We start from the raw sequence: 14,052 nt of genomic DNA on the forward strand, positions 1-14,052 counted from the left end.
ACAAGAAATAAAACAAATCTCACAGAATCTCCAAAGGAGGCAATGAAAAAGAGAAAGGGCACACCAGCCCCAGAAAAATGACAATTCCAGGGCATGTATTATATGCAATTACCTGTTCTCTGCTTACAGACACCACTCTGAGAGCATCTCTGCTTATTCCCACTTACTAATGTCAAAATTGTCCTCTTCTCTTCTTTCATGAGTGGCCACTTTTGCCTGGCTGTTAACTTCCATCTCCCTGTTGTTCTGCTAATGGCATTCTATAGAATATCTTGACAAGATACCTGGCGTGACCAGAAGGCTAGTAGATTCACTGTGATTTCCAATCTCTTTCAGCAGTTTGTTCCTCAGCCTTCTGGTGAAGTGACCAACCAAGGTCAATACTTATCACCCTGCTGTGAGTGGAAGCATGTAAAGTTCTGTTTATTTGCCTACTGTCATTGGAAATGGATGTCTGTCTAATCCAGAGGATGGGCCATAGTTATTTGCCAGAAACAAGCGTCCTCTTGTTTGGGGGACTCTATTTTGTTGATAATTTACTAACTTTGAATGCAGAATTTCCAAGTGTAAAGCACTAGTAGAGCTTGTGAATAGATAGGTCACAACGTGGCCCAAACAAAACTACAAAGCAACAGGCAGTGTTGTTACTTCCTTTGGCCCGTTGTGTAAGATTATGTGAACAAATTGTTTAACTGTCCCTTTCTCCAATTTAGAAAGTTGAAGAATTTAACTGATGAGACTCTAAATTAGTGAAAACCATCTTGGAAATACCATAAGCAATGATATGGGGCTGCCAAAACCTTCTTTTCAGGCCACTTTCCCCAGTATTTTCTGTTGGAGGTGTTTTGAGGTTTCTGATATAAGGTCTCAGAAAAAAAAAAAAAAAGTCCTGGTAAGCATGCCTTCCAGTGTTCAACTAACTTTATCTTAATTTTAAATCTGATGCAATGTTTTTGTCTTGTCTTGAAAAAATGTTCTGGGAGATTGTTTCGAACTGAGTGATCAACTAAGAAATTTTAGTGACCTTAAGTATCTATAATTCCAGTTTAGAACATTTTCCTGGAAAACTTAAAAGAAAAATATTTTGGAATATGTAATAGACAGATTTGGGTAAAAACCCTAGGTCATTAGCTTACCAGCTAAGAGATCTTAAGCAAGACTCAATATCTCAAGCATCCCTAGCCCCATTTTCCAGATGAAGAATCTAATTGTCCCAAAATTTTTGCTAAAAGTAGATGACAATGAGATTATCTAGCATTCGTAATTAACAGTGGACATTGAATACATGTTGCATATTAAACCCCCTTAAGTTCTTAAGTTCAAGTCAAAAGTTCTTGAAAGACTGGCCAAGGCAGTTTTATTTTTATTTTTTTTGGAAAGAAATTAATGAGTAAAATGATTGGGGGATAGCTTTCTAAGCTAGAAGCTATGGGAATAATAATGATTAAAAGATAGCAAAACTACACATATAATTACCTTCTAATCTATTGAGAATTTATAAATGGTAGAACTGCCTCTTTGGGTAAAAAATTAATTGCCAAGATATGGAAGCAATCTAACTGTCCATCAACAGATGAATGGATAAAGCAGCTGTGGGGTATATATATATTTTATATTTAATGGAATACTACTCAGCCATATAAAAATAAAATTTGGCCATTTGCAACAACATGGATGGACTTGGAGGGTATTATGCTTAGTTAAATAAATCAGAGAGAGAAAGACAAATACTGTAGTTTATCACTAATATGTGTAATATAAAAAATAAAACAAACTAGTCAATATAACAACAACAAAAAAGACTCTCAGAAAGAACAAACCAGTGGTTACCAGTGGAGAGGGGAAGATGGGAGGCAAGATAGGAGTAGCGGATTAAGAGATACAAACTACTATGTATAAATAAGTAAGGTATAAGGATATATTGTACAGCACAGAAAATATAGTCAATATTTTATAATAACTATAAATGGAGTATAATCTGTAAAAATCACTATGTGTACCTGAAAATAATATAATACTATAAATCAACTGTACCTCAATTAAAAAAAGTGTTATTCATGAGTGAGTGTCAGTGACTAGCTTTGGAGATGTGTATCTTAGGTGATAGCTATAGATAGATAGATAGATAGATAGATAGATAGATAGATAGATAGATATTATCATTTAGTTTCATGGTATTTCAGAAACTTGTACTTTAAAAGAGTTATCTTTCAATACCCCACCTAGACACTTGCTCATTTATTGTTTATTAAGTATTTATTGTTGTATCTTTTAGAAAGAGAACTGAAATTATATATACCTATATACACAATGAATTCCATTGTAATACTCTAAAAATTAAGTGGTGCTAGTTTTCCAGTTGTCCCAGTTCCAATAAACAGCCAGTGACCATACTGAGCTGAATAAGCTCTCTCACATACTACTTAGAATAAATAACTTACCAAGTCGATTCTCCTGCCAAAAAAAAGCTGCATCTCTGGCTGACAGTCACCTGAACCCTGCTGTCCTGAGCATTTTTTAAAGACCTCAAGGTATGAGCAGTGATTACTGTTATCTGAAAAAATGTATCAAAACTGAAGCAGACATGTGTTCCCCATGGGGTACTTACCTAAGGAAGCTTCTGATAAAATTGAAGCTTCTATGTAGGTGTGTGTGGATTGGGAGGGGGGTGGGCTTGGTACATTCTGTGTACGTTTGCACGACTGTCAAAGTCATTCTGACAAAGCGCATACACAAGAATTAATTATGCCTTGAAGGTTGGTGTCCCAGGAACAATGCAGTTCTAAACAAAAATAAAGAGTGATTCTGGGGAAAGACCTATAAAAAAGTGTTTTGGGCTCTGTTGAAGACAGTGTAAACAAATGTAATTACTATCTGCCAGGAAAGCATCAGAACAGCTTTGAGTGATTGATGGCCTTTGTTATCTTCTAAAATGAAGAGAGAGGGAGGAAGCATTTAGGAAAATGAACAATGAAGGGGTGTGAGAAGAAAGGTGTGTGCATGGCTAGAGAACCCTGCCAGAGAGAACCTGATGGCACAACAGCACTGCTCCTTTCTTCTTTCTGATCAAGAAAGGAGGGATTATGAGAGAGAAATTCTCCTTATTTATCCTTGAAAATCTCACAGTTAGAGAGGCTTTGATTATTATTATTATTCTGTTTTGGGAGTGGGACGTCTATTGAAATAAGGATGGGGGCAAGTTAGAACCTTGAGTTAAAAACAGGATTCCTGATTCTAGATTATTTCTCCTCTTTTACTAATTTTATAAAACATAGGCAGCAAAATGCCTGCTCTGACTCACATTAGTGTTGTTTTGCAAAGAAAATTAAATTATGGATGTGAGTTTCAAGACTGTAAAGTGTTCTTGACACTGGTTATTTTTTCAGACACTCAAATGTAGACAGCCCATTATTAGGCTGTGGTGAGGAGACCCTCTCTTAGAAAAGAGTTAACATAAACCTTTGTACAGAAGTGGGCCTTCAAGTACCACAGAAAGATTTTAAATGGGGATTGAAGTTGCCCATTACAGCCTTTCAGATGAACCAAAGACAAGGTCTGGTAATCTTCTTCTTAGGGCATGATCTGAGGCTCTTTGGAGGGAAGTAGAAGAGAACAAAGAGAAACTGCTTCTCTATATGGATTATTAAATGACAAATGGCACTAGTACATCACAGGCATTGGAGTAAACAAGCTACGTTCATCCCTTGTCTTGATTCAGTAGTTTTGTTTTTTGTTTTTTCCAAACAAATCTAGAAAATACACAAAAGACTTTTACTTCAAGAGAGTTGAAAGAATGTCTTTTGCCTCTTTGCATTTGGCCTTTATTCAGTGGACAAAGAAGCAGAGTTTTTTTGTTGTTGTTGTTAGACTTCATCTCTGTAAAATTATTACTGAAAATTTAAATATCTTAAAAATATCTAAAGAAACCCACTTTTGTTTTTGTGAATGTGTAGATTTTGAGTATCTGTTTCAATTGCTTAAAAATAGAGACAAAGTTTTCCAAGTTTCCAACAAAACATAGGCAGCTTGTTTGCCATATCTTCTGTGTGGTAACTATCTGATGGATTAGAAGATGCTCACGACTAACGCACATACAGAGATTGTCTAAATGCTAAGTTTCAGCCAAATCTTATAATAAAACCTGCCTCCCCAAAGGGGTAATGATTCCAGCAGGAGTGACCTTACCCTCTTCTGAACTTCTCCATGATCTTGTCTGTCTTTCAAGGAACCTCTCATCTTTTATTTGACCCAGAACACAAATAACTATGACTTACTATCCATTTCTAAGATTCATGAGAAAAATAAGGATGAAATAATAAACATTAATTCAGTATATATTCTTCTTATTCTCTTACTATGTATTCTCTTACTTCTCTTAATTAAGGTATACATATTCTCTTAATTGTGATAACTTCTGATAGTTTGATCCCCTTTTTACCCACAATGAAATCTCAGGATCACAATATTACACTCACACAAGATCTCATAGCTAGTAGGTGTCAGAGTTGAGATTTGGATCTAATTCTGTCTTCAACCATAGTAGCTATAACAATCATTTCACTTTTCTAGGTTGAGGATGAAGGCCATGCCTTATAGTCAAAGAACATATTATCTATATGCCAATTCAGCCCAGGATCTTTGCTTCAGAATAGGCGTGGTACAGGAGAATGAGATTTCCAGGCACTAAAACCCACTAAATACTAAGAGAATTGTGAAAGACATATGCACATCTGTGTTTAAGTGCAATACATGTAAATGTGAAAAGGTTGCACCATCCAATTTAATGGAACTAATATATAAATCTCCTCTCATTCAATAGCTTCTTAAATCACTGTTGCCATTTGCATGTTTGTTTTCGAGTGATTCTTGTCTTGTGTCCTACTTAGGGAAACTCTACGGCATAGTACAATAAGCACAGGATTTGAAGTACGCTTGATTTAAGTTGCAGCAAATCAGTCACCTACTTTATGTGTATTTGTGCATAAATTGTTGTATTGCTCTTAACATTATTCACCTCATCTTCAAGTGAGAATAATTGCTTCACAGGGATGTGATGAGAGTTAAATGGGATAATATATATAAAGTAATCTATACTCAATAAATGTAAGTTTTTTCACACTCCATAAATTATTAGGACAATGGGTATTAATTTTTAAGTGCAATATAAAATTCTAGTCTTTTTATTGTCAAGTAATATGTCTCCTCTTCTAGTTTGAAAAATCATGTCTTATATGCCCCCAGGGCCTGTTATAGTAAATACTGCGAGGAGAAATTCAGTTACTACTGAATACATTTATTAACACTAGACTTTATTCAATAAAGTCTTCAAAGGGAAAAGTTTTGAGATAATGCCTCTGTTGTTGCCAAAATAATTGTCTCTATTCCACAGTCATTCTTCTCCCACCTACTTAGACAAATCCATGCTGGGGGTCCTTAGCCAGCTGCTTAGAGTATGTGTATTTCAGCTTCCCAAAATTAAGGGGGTTTGCCTTAGGTCAGGTTCCCAGAAGCAGACTCAGAAATGAGGAACATTTAATAAGGAAGTGCTCTAAAGAAAAACAGGGAAAATAGGGAAATAGGACAAGAGGAAGTGGGGGAGATTTGGCAAGAGGAAGAAGCCAAACAAGGGTGAAATTTTAGGGTAGTCTCAGCCTCCATTCAGTACGTAGATGAGCTCTGAAGTGTCCAAACTCTAGGAAAGGAAGCTGGGCTTTCCTAGTCCTGAACTAGTCCATCCTTGGCTTTGAGTTGTCCCTGTTTGGTTTGAATTGTAAACAACCAGACAATTCTAATTTCTGTACTTTCAGGAAAAAGCAGCTCCAGTAACCAAAGGCTGTCCTGTAAGAAAGTTGCAGGTACAAGACAGAAGACACACAGATTGCAGATGGGCACACAGAACAGGTAAGAAGGCTTGGGGTGGGAGTGGAGGGGGGTCGGTTTGGGCAGAGCAACTGCCAAAGTCCACCACTGGCCCCCAAACAGATGCAAGTCCATTTTAGTGCCTATCTTATGTTTATCTATGGAAATTTCATCACCAAAGAGTCTTAGACAAAGTCTAAAAATAATGATTTTGGTTTTCTTCTAAAACTCATCCTTTCAAGGAAGAGAAGACCAAACCATAAAAACAAGGGAAACTTTGGTGCAGAAATGCAGGGAGCTTTTGAAAGTTAGCAGACCAGAACCATCCATCTGTTCAGTCATACAAATTAATATTAAGTCTTAACCTGCTCAGTCCCCGACTGGTTCACATAGTAACAATACTAAACAAAATTCACATAGGTCTTGTTGGTTTACAAAGTATTTTTCCCCTTTATTGTCCTAACTGAGCTTTTCTCACAGCCCTTAGAATCTGTCAAGTTAGGTATCAGTGCTTAGGTTTTGCAGAGAAACTCAAGGTCAGAGAGGTGATGTGATTTATTCAAGGTTACTTCCTAATAAAGTGGCAGAATTGGGTCTTATATTTATTATTTTGTCTTCAAATCTAGTCTTCCTTCCTTACATATATAAACGAGCATGAACTTCAGTTCTAAACACTAGATGTCCATCAAAATAACTTTATATATTACTTTTTATATTCTATAGCAATATTTTGCAACTCTGAAGCTAGTCCCTATGGGCTAGTAGGATAACCTCAACAAAAAAGAAATAACCTCTGTCTTATACATTCTTCCATGGCCCCAGTATATCCTCTCTCCAAACGTTTGTCAGCTTCAGTAAAATGATGAGTAATTACCTGTATTCCAGCTGGTCAGTCAGCTCTGTGATGGCAAAGTCTTGATTGGACTTTTCTGTTGACTTTTGAAACCCACTACCTAGCTCCGTGCCAGGCACAGGACAGGTGCTCCCTAGGAAGTTGCTGTTGAATGAAGCAGTAGATTAGACTCATAGCAGAAAGGCAATAAAGTTAGCTTTCATTCCTCTCCTTATTTCCAAGACGCAAGCTTGTTCCAGTGTCAGTCTCATATTTATCAATGGAAATTTCACCACTGAAAATCCGCCTCAGGTGATGAATCCTCCACTCCAAATGTCACTTCCCAAAGTCACTTTCCTTTGTTTGATGAGGGCCTCATATCCCTTCTCCTAACAAGTCTCCACACAAATCAAACGAGAGAAAACAAGTACTTTGTTGAGTAGTTTTCTTAATAGAGCTATTCTTTTTTTAAAAAAATTTTTTATATTGGGGTATATCTGATTAACAATATTGTGATAGTTTCAGGTGCACAGCACAGTGACTCAGCCATACATATGCGTGTATCCATTCTCCCTCAGACTCCCCTCCCATCCAGGCTGCCACGTAACATTGAGCAGAGTTCCTGTCCTCATTGGTTACCCTTTTTAAATATAGCAGTGTGTACATGTCAATCCCAAGCTCCCTAGCTATCCTTTCCCTCCAGCCTTCCCCCGCTAGTAACCATAAGTGCATTCTCTATGTCTGTGAGTCCATTTCTGTTTTGTAAATACGTTCATTTGTATCATTTCTTTTTAGACTTTGTGTATAAGCGATATCATACAATATTTCTCTTTCTCTGACTTACTTCATTCAGTATGACAGTCTCTAGTTCCATCCATGTTGCTGCAAATGGCATTATTTCATTCTTTTTTATGGCTGAGTAATATTCCATTGTATATATGTACTACATCTTCTTTATCCATTCCTCTGTCGATTAGCATTTAGGTTGCTTCCATGTCTTAGCTATTGTAAACAGTGCTGCAATGAACACTGGGGTGCATATATCCTTTTGGACCATGTTTTTCTCTGGATATATGCCTAGGAGCGGGATTGCAGGGTCATATGGTAGCTCTATTTTTAGTTTTTTAAGGAACCTCCATACTGTTCTCCATTGTGGCTGTTATCAATTTACATTCCCACCAACAGTGTAGGAGGGTTCCCTTCTAATAGAGCTGTTCTTTATCCATCTGTCTTACTGACAGAGGGTAGGGTCAGGAGTTAGAAAGAAAAACAGCAACTAAAAATGGGATTGTCTATGATTGGGATGGCCATCAGCCAGGCATAGGATAAGGCTCAGGTCTGTTACATGCATGATAATAGATGACCTACTATTTATTACAACTATCTAGCAGAGTGGCTGCACAAAGCTGACTCCAAGAAAAGCCTTCTTACAGAGAAGAATATATTTTAAAGGGAAAAAATATATACACACATATAATCTTGATAAAATTTGCTGTAAATAAACAGAAAGGGTAGGTATTTTATTGTCAAGTCATCCAAGGATGGTTTCATACTCTTTTCCTATCTAAGCTGCACTTCAAAAGTGTAGTCAATATTAGGCATTAAGAGAGGTATGGAATGGCATCTCTTCAAGAGGGAGCTGCATGAACAAAGACATTGGGAACCTTTAAAAGGTGATGATGACTGAGCTGAGTCTAAAAAAGATAAGCTGAATTAGCTGGTAAGTAAAGGTAGAAATTTGAGAGGGAAGATCAAGCATAATGGTGTGGAGGTGTGAAAAGGCAAGGTGTATTGTTTGTTAATAATAAAGTTTAAATTAGGAGAACAAGCTGTGGCTGGAGTTAAGAGAGAGGAACTTAGGTGCCAAGTCTGGAAGCGTTTGCAAACCATGTGAAAGAGCTTGTTCCTTGACTTGGGTGGTGTGGAACACTGTATTGAATAAACAGATTTTCAGAAGGCTTGTTGGCCATGGGAATGTTAATATACCAAGTCATAAATGCACACACAAATACACACACAGACAAACACACACACACACACAAAATCTCTGACCAGTGATTTCAGGATTTTCTAGTCTTATTGAAGTGCAAATCATTTCAATATTGATTTACTTCTTAGGGAAAAATAAGACATGCTAAAGAACTTGAGATAATGCAAAATACAATTGTTTTGGATGTTCACAGGAATATGAGGAAGTAAAGAGTGTGCAAAATGGAGAGATGTGAAAAGTGAGGTGTGGTTGAGGTCTGGTTAAAATTTTCCTGTGACGGGAAGTGATGATAGGTGAGCTGGCGCAGCACATGGGATAATGTGTATCTTAAAAAGGAATTTTATCACTTCTTGAAGGAGGATGTGTTTCTGAGGCAAGAGGGGTGATAATCAGCTATTTGAATGGAAGGGTAATAGAAGTTCAGATTTGAGTTATAGAAGGTACGCCCACCTGCCCCCTGCGAAACAGTCTGGAGAATGGGTAGCCTGGTAACTAACTTCAGGCAAGAAGTCCAGTAAGTCAGCCTTTAAAGTAATCCATATAAAAATAATTAGTTCTGAATTAAAAGAGGTGAGCACGAATGGGGAATATAGGGCTATTGAAAAAGAATGTGAGAGAGAATTCCCCGGCGGTCCAGTGGTTAAGACTCTTTGCTTTCACTGCAGAGCACCCAGGTTCGATCCCTGGTCGGGGAACTAAGATCCCACATGCCACGCAGCACAGCCAAAAAAAAAAAAAAAAAAGGAGAGAGAGAGAATATGAGAATAAGCCTCAAATTTGTAGCTAGATTACCTGAAGAAAACAAAACACTAATTCAAAAAGATACATGCACTCCAGTGTTCATTGCAGCATTATTTACAATAGCCAAGATATGGAAGCAACCTAAGTTTCCATTAATAGATGAATGAATAAAGAAGATCTGGCACATATATACATTAAAATCTTAGCCATAAAAAAATGAAATCTTGCCATTGGCGACAACATGGACGGATCTAGAGAGTATTATGCTAAGTGAAATAAGTCAGACAGAGAAAGACATATACTGTAGGATCTCACCCTATATGTGGAATCTGAAAGCAAAACAAACAAACAAAACAAAATAAAAAAAGACTCAGAGATAGAGAGAACAAATGGGTGGTTGCCAGAGGAGAAGGAGGGTTGGGGGGCAAAAGAGGTGAAGGTGATTAAGAGGTACAAACCTCCAGTTTTAAAATAAATAAGTCACAGGCATGTAATATACAGTGTAAGGAATACGGTCAATAATATTGTAGTAACTTCATATGGGGATAGATTGTTACTAGACTTATCCTAGTGATCATTTCATAATGTATTAAAATGTCAAATTACTGTGTGGTACACATGAAACATACATAATATTGTAGGTCAACTATATTTGAATCCAAAACCATGTAGCTAGAGTGCCTACGTGGCACTCCTTAGCAAGATGAATAAAGGCAGGATCCTCTAAGTTTTTAAGATATACTAGAGTTTATGGTTCATTTTGTTGCTATTAAGTTTGTGTCGGACTGGGAATTCCCTGGCAGTCCCGTGGTTAGGACTCCACACTTCCAATGCTGGGGCCCAGGTTCAATCCCTAGTAGGGGAACTAAGATCCCAAAAGTGGCACAGTGCAGCCAAAAAAAAAAAAATTGTGTCAGGCTAAGGGACCAGTATTTAGACCTTGCCTTAATCCAGCTACTGTTCCTCCCTCTGAAATCCCCAAGGGAGAGAGATCCTAATGGGAAGCATGGTGTCATATTCTTAATATTACTGAGAAGATGCTTACTGCAGAACTCTGGCAAATGGGGATGAGGATAGTTTGGACTTGAGGCAGAAGCTGGGTTACCATTTCCCTGAATTAAAAGCTAGAGTTAACCCTGATTCTCTGCAGACCTTGAGGTGACTGCATAGACAGTGCATAGGCTGGAGGAAGACAGGAAGGAGTAGGAATGAGGTGGAGGTTTCATGGCTGTGTCTGATCTAAGGCGGTACAGGTGAGAGATAGCTCCAGGTGAAGCCACACTGGGTGAACTTAAAAACAACAAACCAACAGAAACAACAACAAAAGCTTACTGTCAACAATTGTGAATACACATAACAGCAGAGAGAATAGCATAAAGAATCCCAGTGTACTTATCATGGAGTTCAGCAATTATCAAAATAAGGCAAATAATGTTTCATCTATGCACCAAGCCCTAAATAATTATTATAATGAAGATCCAGGACATCTTGTCAGTGCATCTGTAAGCTCTTCTGTTTTTATATCTAGGAGATAACATTCCCCCGCCCCCATTTTAGTAAGATTTTAATCTCTTAGAATTTTGATCCAAACAGAATAGCCTGGTCCTTAGGACAGGGGTGGGATGTGGGTATAACTTTCTCTTTCTCTCACCTACATACACATGGGACCTCCAGTAGCACATTATCCATGGGACTTGCTGTTTTAGCTTCACCTGAAAGAACTTTAAATCAATACCCAAGTGTCACCTTCAAGTTGTAATGCTGCAAAGAAAAGAAACCCAGGAATTTAAATGAAAAAAATTTTTTTCAGAATAATTTATAGGGATTTACATAGCAATATTTTACAGGAGTGAAAAATTAACCTCAGTATATTGCCTTAAAATTCAAAACAAAACAAAACAAATTTTCAGTTCTCAATCCTGTTAAGTTTTCTTCAGTCCAATATCACAAGCAGGATATTGCCTTTCTCACAGCTAGAGAATTAAAGTGGATGAAGACTAGGGGCCAGTGGGGAGACTGTCAGTGAAGTGAAATCCAGTGGTTAAATATCAGGCTTTTAGCTCTGATTTTATTGATGATGGAGCGGATTTAGGCAGAGAGCAACCCAAAATCTCATACCTAGAAGTCTATTTATGAACAATTGAAATAGTTCTGAGACATAATAGACATTTATTATTTTGGCAATTCTCATAATCATTATTGTAGCAATAATATTTCTCACAGATTTATAGTGCATTATAATGTTTTTTTCATATTTTAAAATAAATCATTCATGACATTAAATAATGACCAAATGAATAGCTGCAGCCTCATTACAAAGTTAGAATTTTCAATATTTTAAATAGGGGCTGGTTGTATTTTAGTCATATTCACAGTGTATTTTTTCAGGACTTTAATAACAATGTGGGACAAACATATTCTCTTTGATATCGGCAAGAACAGATTAATCTTCCTAAGTAAAACAATCATTACTGAGAACTTCCATGTGCCATCTCACTTAACCCTCACTCATCTCCATGAGGTGAATTTTAATATCTACGTGTAGAGGTAAAACACTGGCCAAGTTGTATAATATCACATAGTGAGTCCTGACTTTACATCTCAATTGAATTTTCTCTCTTTCTCTGAGTTTGTGCTTCCTTTTGTATATCAGCGTCTTCCACATGCCATTTTTTTAGGGGAAAAATCATCCCTTTTGCCTTAATAAATCCTAGTCATCCTTCAGGTATGGATTAACTTCCATATCACTTCTTTTGGGAACACTTCCTGGCTTCCCTTCTCCTGGGCTGTTAGGTACAAACCTCTCATGCTTTCATAGTCTTAGTAATTTTATTTGTAAATGTTCATATAAAATAGTAAAACTCTTACAATTCTCTTCTAATTAACCAAAATGTTGGTGTAATCAACACAGTACATTTTCTGGGTAAAAATACAGATACACAGCCAACAGGCTCCTCTAAGATGCCTTGACACTTGCTGCTACCATTTGCATTGTTTGTTTATTCGAATATGTTGTGTTTGTTTCCAACCCTATTTATTCCATTTGTATTTTTCATTGCAATTATTAATTGTATTTCATTGTGTTTTTGTAATATTTAATTAGAGTGTAGAAAGGAAGAATTGTTGCATTTATGAAAACAAAATGGGATATTTCATAAAGACACAATAAAGAATGTAGCAAAAAAAAAAAAAAAAAAAGTGCCTACTTTATGTGAGCAAAAGCAATACAAGAGTGGGAGAAATTCCAAATGGATGCTGTACTTATTTTGTAAGTGTAAGTTCTCATATCTCTTTGTGAAAATTAAAATCAGAAATTGGACCGGATTCATTAGATGTGAGAATCATGCAATAAAGGCAAGTCTGAAGTCTAATCAATAAGCATATAATCCAAGAAAAAATATTTTCCTTACATTGAAAGAATGATGTGTAAATTTATATGTCTAAATTAAGTTTTTTAAGTTTTGAATACTCATTTTGATTCCCAGTTTAACCTTGTTCTTAGTTGTGCTGGTCATATCATCAAAGTTCAACAATGGAACACTAAGATTATTCAATTCGTGAGTTTAGTGAAAGAGTATTTGCAGAAGTGTGAGCCAGTTTAAGGAAACTAACAATGGTTAATGAAACATCTAACTTCTGGCAGCCAGATGACAGTCCCACTTTCAGACCTAAGAAGGAAAAGGATGAAGTTGTGTTACTAGAACCAGGCATGATCTGGAACCTTGAAAGAGAAGTTTCTTAGAAGGAACTGTGGCAGTAAGTAAAGGAATCCAGCCCTTTCCAGAACCACAGCCATAAAGAAAATAGATGAGAAAGAAGTATCCTGACTTCTCTTTCTTCTGGCTGTCCTGTCTCTGGCTGATGCCTCCCATTGGCCCAAATTCATCTGGTATCCAAAGGAGCCTGGATGATGGAGTCCAACAGTTTTCAGCCTCCCAGGATTCATAGCAAGGCAGAAGGGGATGAAAATGGATGTGGTTAATAACAATATCAAGCCACTGACCAAGAAGCAGATCCTGTCATGATGGGCAAGTTGGTTTCCACAAAGTTCACTTACCATTTACCTTCCCTTTTAGACTGTAAGCTCTGTAGAAGGAAAAGCATGCCCATTTCGTTACATTCTATAGTCATCAGTTAGTAAATACCTGCCATAGTGTGGACAATCAATGTTAGTTGACTTACTGATGATTTAGAAGAAAGAGAAGTTCAACTTTAACCCTGAATTGACTTAAATGCAAGATAACTATATGAGATGGTGACAGGCACTGGCTTAAGAGATTGAATTTTGCCCATCCGTTTAGTTTCCACAAACATTGAAAGAATGATCTGCTAGATTTGGTTCTGATTACTGTAGCAGCATGTGCTGGATTGAAACCGGTTACCCAGATAGGAGAAGCAACATAGCCAAGGCTCTCAGCCGTGTGGTCCCTTCAGTAGAAACGTTAACTTAATTAGTTCTCAAGACAACACTACATCTTTCATTGTTCACCATTATTTTTCTTTCCTCTTCTACAACCTTATGCTAATTTATTTCACCATGTTCACAAAATAGCTCCAAAAAGTAAATTATATACTCTCACTATGCAGTTGATTTATAATGCTTTCCTGGAAGAAAACAACTCATGTAAAA

This window comes from Balaenoptera ricei, chromosome 19 (genome assembly GCF_028023285.1).
Source record: "Balaenoptera ricei isolate mBalRic1 chromosome 19, mBalRic1.hap2, whole genome shotgun sequence".
In the NCBI taxonomy this organism is placed as follows: Eukaryota; Metazoa; Chordata; class Mammalia; order Artiodactyla; family Balaenopteridae; genus Balaenoptera; species Balaenoptera ricei.